Source organism: Saccopteryx bilineata, chromosome 8, assembly GCF_036850765.1.
Source record: "Saccopteryx bilineata isolate mSacBil1 chromosome 8, mSacBil1_pri_phased_curated, whole genome shotgun sequence".
NCBI lineage: Eukaryota > Metazoa > Chordata > Mammalia > Chiroptera > Emballonuridae > Saccopteryx > Saccopteryx bilineata.
The window spans coordinates 49,301,251-49,312,733 of record NC_089497.1 but is presented as its reverse complement, the minus strand read 5'-3'; the positions used below and the strand labels follow the sequence as shown (position 1 = coordinate 49,312,733).

Here is an 11,483-nt window from a genome sequence, read left to right as displayed (position 1 = left end):
CTAACCACTGAAAAACAAGAGTATCAGCAACAAACATGTAAAAGTCCATCCAACTGAAATACATGATAGATAGAGGTGACATTTCAAATAAAAGGATAAAGGACAGACTTTTCAATAAATGTTATTGGAATAATTCATAGAAATCAGTTCCAAGTAGACTAAAGACCTATTTTTTAAATGATAAAAATATTAGAAGAGAGTAAACCAAAATATCATCAGAAACTTGGATGTTGCAAATGCTTTCTTAAATAAGACCCAAAAAGCAAAATCCATAAAGGAGAAAATAACTTCAACTTTATCAAAATAACAATAGCATAACAATAACAGTAAATACTTCTGTGAACTAAAAAAACATAAACAAAATTAAAAAACAAATTACAGACTTAAAATATTTATTATATGTACACCAAAGAATTAGTATTAAGAATAAATATGAGGCCCTGGCAGGTTGGCTCAGCAGTAGAGTGTTAGCCTAGGATGTGGAAGTCCTGGGCTTGATTCCCAGTCAGGGCACATAGGAGAAGCAACCATCTGCTTCTCCACTCCCCACCCCCCATTCCCCTCTTTCAGCCATGGCTCGAATGTTTTGAGCAAAGTTGGCCCCAGGTACTGAGGATGGCTCCATGGCCTCGCCTCAGGCACTAAAATAGCTTGGGTTGCCGAGTAATGAAGCAGTGTCCCAGACTGACAGAGCATCGCCTGGTAGGGGGCTTGCCAGGTGAATCCCAGTCAGGGTGCATGTGGGAGTCAGTCTCTGGCTACCCGCCTCTCACTTAATTGAAAAAAAAAAGAATAAATATTAAACTCCTACAAGTGAATCGGGAAAGATAACCCAATATAAAATGATCTAAGGATATGAGTAAGCAGTTAAGAAGAGGAAATATAATAGCCAAGAATTACAGAAACAGATGGCCAAGAATTGTATAAAATTGCCCAACTTCATTAGTGATTATGGGTTGTCTTGTGCCCCCCAGTACTTCAGAATGTGACTATATTTAGAGGTAAGGCCTTTAAAGAGGTAATTATGCCCAAATGGGTAATGAGGGTGGGTTCTAATCCAATATGACTGGTGTCCTTGGAAGAGAAGAAAATAGGAGCACAGAGACACCAGGGATGCACTCACACAGAAGAAAGGCCATGTGAGGACATAGAAAGAAGACAGCCACCTGCAAGCCAAGGACAGAGGCCTCAGAAGAAATAAAAACTGCTGACACCTTCATCTTGGACTTCCAGCCTCTAGAACTGTGCGAAAATAAATTGCTATTGTTTAAGCCACCCAGTCTGTGGTATTTTATTATGGCAGCCCTGGAAAGCTAGTATATTAGTAATCAGGGAAATTTAAGTATTTTAAAAGTGAGTTACTGTTTTCGTTCATCCAATTGGAAAAGTAATTAAATGTTTAATGAATAGCAAGCTTCAATGTGTGAAGGAACATTAACTATCATTCTCCGTTGGTGGGAGTATAAATTGGTCCAGACACTGTGGAGGGCCATTTAACAGTATCAAAAATTAAAATTCACTTGTCTCAGAATGTAGTTGATATACTCAACTTCCCAGTACATCCTCTAGGAAAACACTTGCTCATGGGCACAAGCAGGCATGTATACTGAGGATCATTGTAACATTATGGTAAAAGTGCAATATTAGAAACAGCTTAGATATCTATCAAAAAGAAAATAGCTAAATAAAAGGATTGTACTCTGTGGCATACCATGTAGCAGTTAAAACTGAGATAGAGCTATGTATAAATCGGGAGAGTCTCCATAGGAATGTGGATATGGACAGTCTGTTGAGTGGAAAAACAGAATGAGAATATGGCAACAGCTAGTCATATTAGCACTGAATACAAATGAGGCCATCCAGCAATAAATACACCAAACTGGTTATAGGAGTTACTTTTGGAAGAGGAGGATATTAGCATTGACAGGAAGGCAAAAGGACAATTTAGCTTTATCTCTACTGCTTTTTCATTTTTATAGGGAGCATATAAATTTATAATTTCAAAAATCTATTACATACTAACAATAATCTAGTCAGTTTTGTGGTTATTCATGTTTATTCCTTAGTAATTGAGGAACAGGGTAGGTTATAGCTTGAGACTAGGAGTTGGCAAACTTTTTCTGTAAAAGGCCAGAGGGTTAATATTTTATGTTTTGGTAAACATAAAATTTTACCAAATTTTATGGTAAAAATAAAATTTTTTATTACAGCTACACTGTCTCTTGCAACTATTGAATTCTGCCGTTGTAGAGCAAAAGCAGCTATAGATAACACATAATGAATGAGCATGGCTGTGTTCTAATAAAACTTTATTTATAAAAAAAGCTGGTAGGCCAGATTTGGTCTGTGAGCCATAGTTTGCAACTCCTTAACTTAGACTATTTATTATATAACTAAAATTTTAAGTTACTTGTTTATTATATTTCAATATTATTTTACTTATTTTTATTTTATATTAGCATATTTATTTATATTATTATACTATTAGTTGCTATATAATAAAAATTTTTAAAGGAAATAAGAATGATTGTTAACAAGATCTGTTGGTACCGAATTCTCTCATTCTCAACTTCTTATTGTTTTGAAAAATTTTTTAATTGATTTTAGAGAGAAAGGAAGGAGTAGAGAGAAGATGAGAGAGAAACATCAATCTGTTCCTATATGCGCCCTCACCAGGGATCAAACCAGCAACCTCTTCGCTCTTGGGATGAAGCTCTAACCAACCGAGCCATCTAGCCAGGGACTAAAATGTTTTAAATAAACATTTTTGGGGTGTGGTAAAATTATTTTTTCTATTAACCAACTAATTAAATAAGTAATAACCTCTGGGGCCTTGCTTAGAATATTTTAGACGCTGGTCATATCATGAGACCAAACTCTCACCCCAGTGGAGAAAATTCAGTCACCTTGGTCATGTTGGTGACTATTGACCTTCCCATCAGCAGCAGAGTGCATAACCACCCATGTGGGAGGGGGTGGTGCCTGCCACAGCTGATTCACTGAGTGAAACTTCGGTGAGCTCAGAGTTGCGCATCCAATGCAGAGTTGCCCCTCAAAGCAAAGCATCTGGCCATAGTCTGTCACAGGCTGGGCTGTGATGTGGGGCGACAGAGGACTTGGTGGAGCTCAGCACAAATAGGAGAGGCTCGGTTCTGTGGGACAAAGTGCCTCTCCTCAAAACTTGAGGTAGAAAACTCACTGGTCCAAAGCCACCTCAGCCCCAAGGGTGCGGCAGAGCCTCTGAGGGGCCCCTCACTGAGGTGTTCAGGTCCTGTGACTGTCATGCTACTATATCCCAGCCCTGGTCCCCAGCAGGTTGAGAAAAGCCAGAGCTGGGTGGTTCCCAGCTCCCCCAGCCCTCGCCCTGGTATATTCTGGGTCAGGAGACTCCAACTCTGCAACAGAGAGGGGCCGATTGTATGTATGACTCATGGCAGCCCATGCAGGAGTTCTCTGGGAGGCCAGTGCAGGGTCAGGGGGCATCATTAATGGGACTCAGTATTATGTGACTGTCTTCATGGTCTCTTACATCCTGGAAATGTGGGCAGCGACAAGGCCAACATGATATACAACCCACTGTGACGCTGACCGCAAACATAATATACACTTGTGTTCCCACACTTATTTTGTATGGAGCTGAAGGACAGTCTGCCCCCCCCAAAAAGAGAAAGAAAAACCGTACCTGCTTGGTGGTAACGTCTTTGCTGTGACTTCTACTTTGCGGTCCACTTTGAATAAACAAGAACCAAGGATCAATCAGAACATCAAGATCCCCGTTAGTTTAGTTTAGTTGTCTCCCTTTGGCAGGTGAACACTCCCCTTTGCAGGGAGAGCCTGAGGCTCCGGTGGAAGTCAAGATCCTGCTTCCTTTCTCGCCCTAGTCCTAGGTTATTATTCCCCAGAATATGAGCCAATCTTGTCTCTCACCTACATTTCAGTCTAGGTCAGATGTGGCTCTAAGTGGCGCCCATCTGGCACTCCTAGGTCCCAAGTCCAGCACTCCAACTAGCAAATGAACAGATTACCGTATTTACTCTCGTTCTGTGCCCCCACTTTTTTTTTCTCTCTGGTCTTCACTCTAAAACGCAGGATGAAGGTAGAAACATTGCCAGTATCTGCTTTGCCTAATTAGTTCTGAGCAAATGTTGTGCTTCTGGGGGTTTCTGAACTTTAGCCACTGGGGCAAACTTCTTTTAAACTTAGATCTCTTAACAATTATTTCCTTTGTTTAAGCCACCTTCCTGAATACTGCCACTTGACGTGAATAAGCACAGTATTGGATTCTGGTGGTGCCTGTGAGGGTGCATGTGTGTTTAGAGAGAGACAGGCACAGAGGAACAGGGAAAGCATGTGAGATGAGGGGACGGAGCACATTCACGGGAGTGTGACCTGCAGCTCCAGCCCAGCACAGCTGGCCCCCCAGATGCAGGGCCAAGGGACCTGGGGGAAAGCTTTGAAGGGCCCTTTCCTCCTCCAAGTGCCTCACTCGCTGGCTCATCAGCTCCCTGGTAGCCAAGTCCTTGTTCCCGGCAGCAGTGGGTTTCACAAGATAGATTTCTTTTGCTTTGTTTTAAAGGGTGCTTTATGGCAGGTGAGAGGAGTGGCCTAGACGTACACTTCAGACAACAAACAGTGAAGCTGGTTCGTCTGTCCATCAGCAGGGTCGTCTGCCACAACAGGAGGGAGAGACGGGCTAGATAGCTGGGAAAGAGAATTAGGGATTTCCAAAAAGTTATCACAGCACTCTTCATGTGAAAAGTTGGACTTCCTTACGCTAATTTTCTGATTTAAAATGTTTTTGTTTTGAATTATATCTTTTAATTCAGCCCTCCTAGTGAGAAAGGCAAGACTACCAGTCAGGGCACACACAAGAATCAACCAATGAATGCATAAATAAGTAGAACTACAAATCAATGTTTCTCTCTTTCTCTCTTCCCTTTCCTTTTTTTCCTAAAATAAATAAATTAAAAAAAATAATAAGATAATAAATTGGTTTCTTCTCTTCCACTCAATTTGCCCCTCCCATGAGGTGAGGAGGATTTGAAGTGGGGACTTCCTACGGGGTCAACATCTCTCAAGTGGTCACTTTTTTGCCCTTCCCCACCAAATGCAGAAAGGCAGAGGGCTCACACAGCTCGTTGCCAGTAGTGGTGACTGGAACCCGTGGTCATGGGCCTCCTATTTTCAGTCAAGTCTCTGACTGTCCACAGGCATTTCTGCTAGGGCTGGGTGGCATTAGATTATAAATCCCACAGGTTGGGAGGTTGACTTTGGCCTTGGGCAGAGAGGACCTAGAATAAGTGAAATATTAGATTTGAGTCCCAGGGAAAAAAGCCTGTATATTGTACTTGAGGGCTCTCTGCTAGGGTTGGTGGCTTCTCTGGTACCCTGAAAACTATGCCCAGAAGGCCATGATCACAGCCACGGGGGATGTGAAGGCCGAAAAGGTTAGAAACTCATCCCAGGAAACTTACGTTTCCAAGATTTAAAGTAGGCCTTTCGAACCCTCATACACTGTTGATGAGAATGTAAAGTAGTACAACCATTATGGAAGAAAGTATGGTGGTTCCTCAAAAAACTGAAAATAGAATTACCTTATGACCCAGCAATCCCTCTACTGGGTATATACCCCAAAAACTCAGAAACATTGATACGTAAAGACACATGCAGCCCCATGTTCATTGCAGCATTGTTCACAGTGGCCAGGACATGGAAACAACCAAAAAGCCCGTCAATAGATGACTGGATAAAGAAGATGTGGCACATATACACTATGGAATACTACTCAGCCATAAGAAATGATGACATCGGATCATTTACAGCAAAATGGTGGGATCTTGATAACATTATACAAAGTGAAATAAGTAAATCAGAAAAAACCAGGAACTGCATTATTCCATATGTAGGTGGGGCATAAAAGTGAAACTAAGAGACATTAATAAGAGTGTGGTGGTTATAGGGGGGAGGAGGGAGAGGGAGAGGGAAAGGGGGAGGGGGAGGGGCACAAAGAAAACTAGATAGAAGGTGACAGAGGACAATCTGACTCTGGGTGATGGGTATGCAACATAAGTGAATGACAAGATAACCTGGAGTTGTTATCTTTGAATATATGTATCCTGATTTATTGATGTCGCCCATTAAAAATAAAATTATTAAAAATAAATAAATAAATAAAAATAAAGTAGGCCTTTCTAGGAGCACAGAGAATTTTTAAGACAGTGAAAATATTCTTGCATGATATCATAATGGTAGATTCATGTCATTATACATTTATGTGAGCCCATAGAATGTCCAACCCCAAGAGTAAATGTAGTATCAGCTTTGGGTGATTATGATGTGCTACTGTAGTGTCATCAGGTGTAACAAATGTTCTGCTCTGGTGGGGGACGTTGGTATGGGGAAGCTGCATATGTGTGGAGGCAGGAAGTATGTGGGGAATCTAGTACTTTCCTCTCAATTTTGTTGTAAACCTAAAACTGCTCTTTAAAAAAAAAGTCTTAAAATTAAAAGTAGGCACTTCTGTAAAAACAAGCATTTCTGTGTCCAGATAAAAGGCAGGGTCCAGCTCAGGGAGGACAGCTTGCCAGAAGCCCTTGGATCATGGATAAAATACAGAGATTTCATCATCTCTCAAATCTTTCCTGGCTCACAAGGGCATGCCCTTATCTCTCTTATAAAAATGGTGAACTATTTACCTCAGAAACAGGGAACGAAGACCAGGTTACAAAATCACTAAAGCAAAGAAACTCTTCTCAGGTTTTTGCAGGGACCTCTGAATCCCATTGCCCGGGGTCTGTTGTGTGCTGTCATGGACCAGACGGCAGGAGACAGGGCAGGCGACAGCTGCCAGGTTTCTCGAGTCTCTAAATGCAGTATTAACACTAGACATGGCCCTAAGCTAAGAAACATCCAGAAAATACAATGCAATCTTTAAGAAGAGCACATCGGTGCCCCAGACAAGCATTTGAGTCAACCTCAAGCACAGCTGGGAAGTTCTCTATTGCAGCAACCAGCAATGTGGAGCTCTTAAGCCGCTCTTAAGACAGAAGCAGACCTGGTAAGCCCAGGGAGTTTCTTTAGTGTAAATTCATTTAATGTTTTATCTCCCTCCAGAACTAACTGGATTTTGAAATAACTGGGAAAGTCAACTAAAGGAGTAATGTACTAACCATGTAAAATCAGGCTCAGCCTTAGGAAGATAGGTATTTATCAGCCAGTCAGATGGTCCTTCTCAAAAATCTCTTAGGATTCCTCTGGAATGTGCTCAGGTAGGCCCCTGGAAAGGGGTCAGCCAGGGCAGCATGTGACGGTGAAGCCCTGGTCCCACGAGGCAGTCCTGGGGGAACCTCCTCTCTTTTGTCCTTGGGTGCAGGCAGCAGTAGAAGGTACTGAGAATAAAAATCTTCCTTTTGAAAGTGGTCCCATTTTATCACAAGTTGGAAGGAGTGACAAGAATTTTCCCTTCCTGGAAATGACAGGTTCCAACAATTGGGGGAGCCACTAAAATTGAGTTGCTGTCGTTCCAGACCCCAGAGTTGCTCCAGGATGCCATCGATCATACTTGTGGCTGGAACCCCAATATCTCTCTTTTCAGAATCATGGGACATTTTGTTTTTTCCCTCATTTCTGAATTATGCTGTAGAATGTGTTGCCTGTGTTCTATTCCCCAGTAGGTTATTGTCTCTCTTAGAGCATAGGCCCGTGCCTTTTATATCCCTTGTACCAAGTTCATTTGGTAGGTGCTCAGTTCTGTTCAATAACTCTTTTAAGGGTGGTCTTTCCTAACACTGCATTAAAAATAGTTTCCTTTCATTGAAAAGGAGAAAAAATAGCTCATAACCACCTTGAGAGAATCTTCCCTGTAGCTCATGTTACCATGAAATGAAACTCATGTTTACTATTAATTTATTATTAAATAAAATAACTCTCAAATGAGTAAAACCTCTTAAATTTTAATTTTTTAAATTTAAACACATGATGATGGCAAATGTCATAATGAAGTACAATTATATTTTGGTAACAAAGAGATAGCTGGGTATTTCTGTATGGAACTGTATAAAAACTAAGAAGGGGTTTGGAAATCTATATTAACTTTTTATTAAATCACTAAAATGTATAAGAAGGATAAGGGATTGAGGAAAGAAGGTGGAAATCTGGAATCTGGTAATATATTTATAATAATGCCCCTTTCTACAAATATTAAGATAATTATCCTCTCTCAACAGTTATAGATGTTAAAGTGTTTTGCTCCACAATATTATATTATGAACTTGTGAATAAAATGTAAACTTAGGGGTCAAATAGGGAACACCTTAAGCCCGTGAGTTGGATCATCTCTTAGAAAAACACTGATCCTATTTACAACAGGTGAGGTTGCTTAGCCAGTTAACCTCAGCCAAGCAGTTGCTTCAACCTGTTTTGTTTCTGTAAAATGGGACATAACATGAATTCCTACAGTAAAAATGCAAGAAATCTTTCAAGTCTTTAAGTGTTTTAAAGTTTCCAGATACTTTTATTTTATTTTTAATTTAATTAAAAAATTTTTAGGGAGTACAATTTATCAGTCTTTAAAAAATTTTTAAATCATGGATATATAATATATATTTATATATAACATGTAATAGATATAAAACACAAAATTAACCATTTAAATCATTTTAAATGTATAACTTAGTGGTATTAATTACATTCACAATGTTATACAACCGTGGACACTATCCATTTCAATATCCTTTAATTGGCCCAAACAGAAAATCTATACCCTCTTAAATAACATCCTAGTCTTCCCTTCTCCCAGCCTCTGATAATTTTTTATATATTTTGTTTCTACTAATTTGCCTATTCTATATATTTTATATAAGTGGAACCATGCTCTATATTTGGTATTTTTTAAATATGATTTTATTTAGCATAATATTTTGAAAGTTCACCCATGTTGTAACATATAAGAACATCATTCTTTTTTAGGGCTGAATAATTTTTCATTGTTTAGCTATTCATTTTTAGGCCTCTTAAAATGCAATTGGTAGTGTTTCCTTTTTATTTTCTTAAAGAGTTTGTGTAAATTTGATATTGACATCCTTATAAATGTTTGATAATTCATCACTGAAACTATCTGATCCTGGAAGTTTCTTTGTGGAAGGTTTTTGGTAACAAATTTAATTTACTTAATAGATACAGAGCTATTAGAACTTTATATTTATTCTGACTAATGTTGGCACAGTGGACAGAGCAGTTACCTGGGATACTGAGGTACCAGGTTCAAAACCCTGAGGTCACAGGCTTTAGCATGGGCTCACCAGCTTGAGCACAGGGTCACTGACTTGAGCTGGGATCATCGAAATAATCCCATGGTCACTGGCTTGAACTCAAAGGTCGCTGACTTGAACAAGGTCTCTGGTTTGAGCAAGGGTCACTGGTTCAGCTGGAGCGCCCTGTCAAGGCACATATGAGAAGCAATCAATGAACAATTAAAGTGACTCAACTACAAGTTGATACTTCTCATCTCTCTCCCTTCCTGTGTTTCTCCCTCTACCCCCCCCCTTTGGGGGAAAAAAATTATTATTCTTATATCTGTTTTGGTAAATTCTATATTTCAAGGACTTTGTCCATTACATCTAAACTATCAAATTCATTGTCTTAAGTTTTCAAAATATTCCCTATCCTTTTACTACTGCCTGTAGGATCGGCAGTGACATTTCCTCTTTCATTGTAGTGATATCCCTCTCTCATGCTTGACATGGATAACTTGTTTTTCTCTTTTAAATCAGTATTTCTAGAAGTTTGTTAATTTGATTAATCTTTTCAAAGAACCAAGTTTCGGATTTGCTAATTATTTCTTTTATTTGTTTTCTGTTTCATTGATTTCTGCTCTTATGTTAAAATATTCCTCTTACAACTTACTTTGGATTTACTTTGCTTTTCTTTTTGTATCTTCTCTAGGTGGAAACTCAGATAATTGCTTTTAAATAATTTTTTTCCTAGCCCTGGCTGGTTGGCTCAGCGGTAGAGCGTCGGCCTGGCGTGCGGGGGACCCGGGTTCGATTCCCAGCCAGGGCACATAGGAGAAGCGCCCATTTGCTTCTCCAACCACCCCCCCTCCTTCCTCTCTGTCTCTCTCTTCCCCTCCTGCAGCCAAGGCTCCATTGGAACAAAGGTGCCCGGGCTCTGGGGATGGCTCCTTGGCCTCTGCCTCAGGCGCTAGAGTGGCTCTGGTCGCGGCAGAGCTACGCCCCAGAGGGGCAGAGCATCACCCCCTGGTGGGCAGAGCATCGCCCCTGGTGGGCGTGCCGGGTGGATCCCGGTCGGGCGCATGCGGGAGTCTGTCTGACTGTCTCTCCCCATTTCCAGCTTCAGAAAAATACAAAAAAATAAATAAATAAATAATTTTTTCCTAATATGAGCATATAAATTACACATTTCTCTCTAGCACTTCTTTAGGTACATCTCATAAATTTCAAAGTTATGTTTTCTCAGTCATTCAGGTCGAAGCATCTTTTAATTTCCAAAGTCATTTCTTCTTTGACACAAAGGTTATTTAGAAATGTATTGTTTGTTTAACCTCCAAGTGTTTGGAAATTTTCTAACTTTTTTTTCTTGCTTCTGATTTCTAATTTATTTATTTCTATAGCCAAAGAATTTATTCAATCTTTTGGGTTTTTTAAAGTGAGAGAAGGGGAGATAGTGAGACAGACTCCCACATGTCCCCTGACCGGGATTCACCTGGCAACCCCATCTGGGGCCAATGCTGAATCAACCAAGCAATTTTTAGTGCCTGAGGTTAACACTCTGACCAACTGGGCTAGACTCCATGCTTGGGGCAAACGCATGAACAAACTGAGCCACTGGCTGCGAGAAGAGAAGAGAAAGGAAAAGAGAGAGGGGGGTGGGGGAGAGAAGCAGATGGTCACTTTTCTTTTGTGCCCTGACCATGAATCAAACCCAGGAAGTACACACACCAGGCCGACAGTCTATCCACTGAGCCACCAGTCAAGACCTTTTGAAATTTATTGACACTTGTTTTTTGGAGCATGATATGGCCTATCTTCAGTGGTTGGGTGTAGTGTTTCCATTAGGTCAAGGTGGTAAATAAGTTGATCAAACCTTTTATAACTTACTGATTTGTTGTTTAATTGTCCTCTATCAATTATTAGGAGGAAGGTGCTAAATCTCCAACTATGATTTTAGATTTGGCTCTTTCTTTACTTCTATCAGTTTTGTCATGGATTCTGAAGCTCAATTATTAGTAGTTATTATAAATAGTTAAGATTGTTTAGTTTTCCTGATGAACTGACCTTTTTATCATTATGAAGCATCCTTCTTTATCTCTGGTAATACTCTTTGCCTTCTCATTTCCTTTGCCAGCTAAATAAAAAAAAAAAACACTCTATGCTAAATATTTTCCTTGGTGTATCTTTTTCCATCTATTTAATTTCTTGTTTTTATATTTAAAGCTATCTCTTAAAAATACCATGTGTGGTTTT

At 39.9% G+C, this 11,483-nt stretch overlaps 1 protein-coding gene across 2 annotated transcripts in view; it reads right to left on the bottom strand.

Moving 5' to 3' along the window:
• Positions 1-3,970, bottom strand: part of NR1I2 (nuclear receptor subfamily 1 group I member 2) — a 29,312-nt gene extending 25,342 nt beyond the window's left edge. For both annotated transcript variants that reach the window (XM_066241524.1, XM_066241525.1), the window contains exon 1: positions 3,683-3,970. The gene's annotated coding sequence lies outside the window, so the exon portion shown is untranslated. The remainder of the gene's footprint in view (positions 1-3,682) is intronic.
• Positions 3,971-11,483: the final 7,513 nt, after the last annotated feature.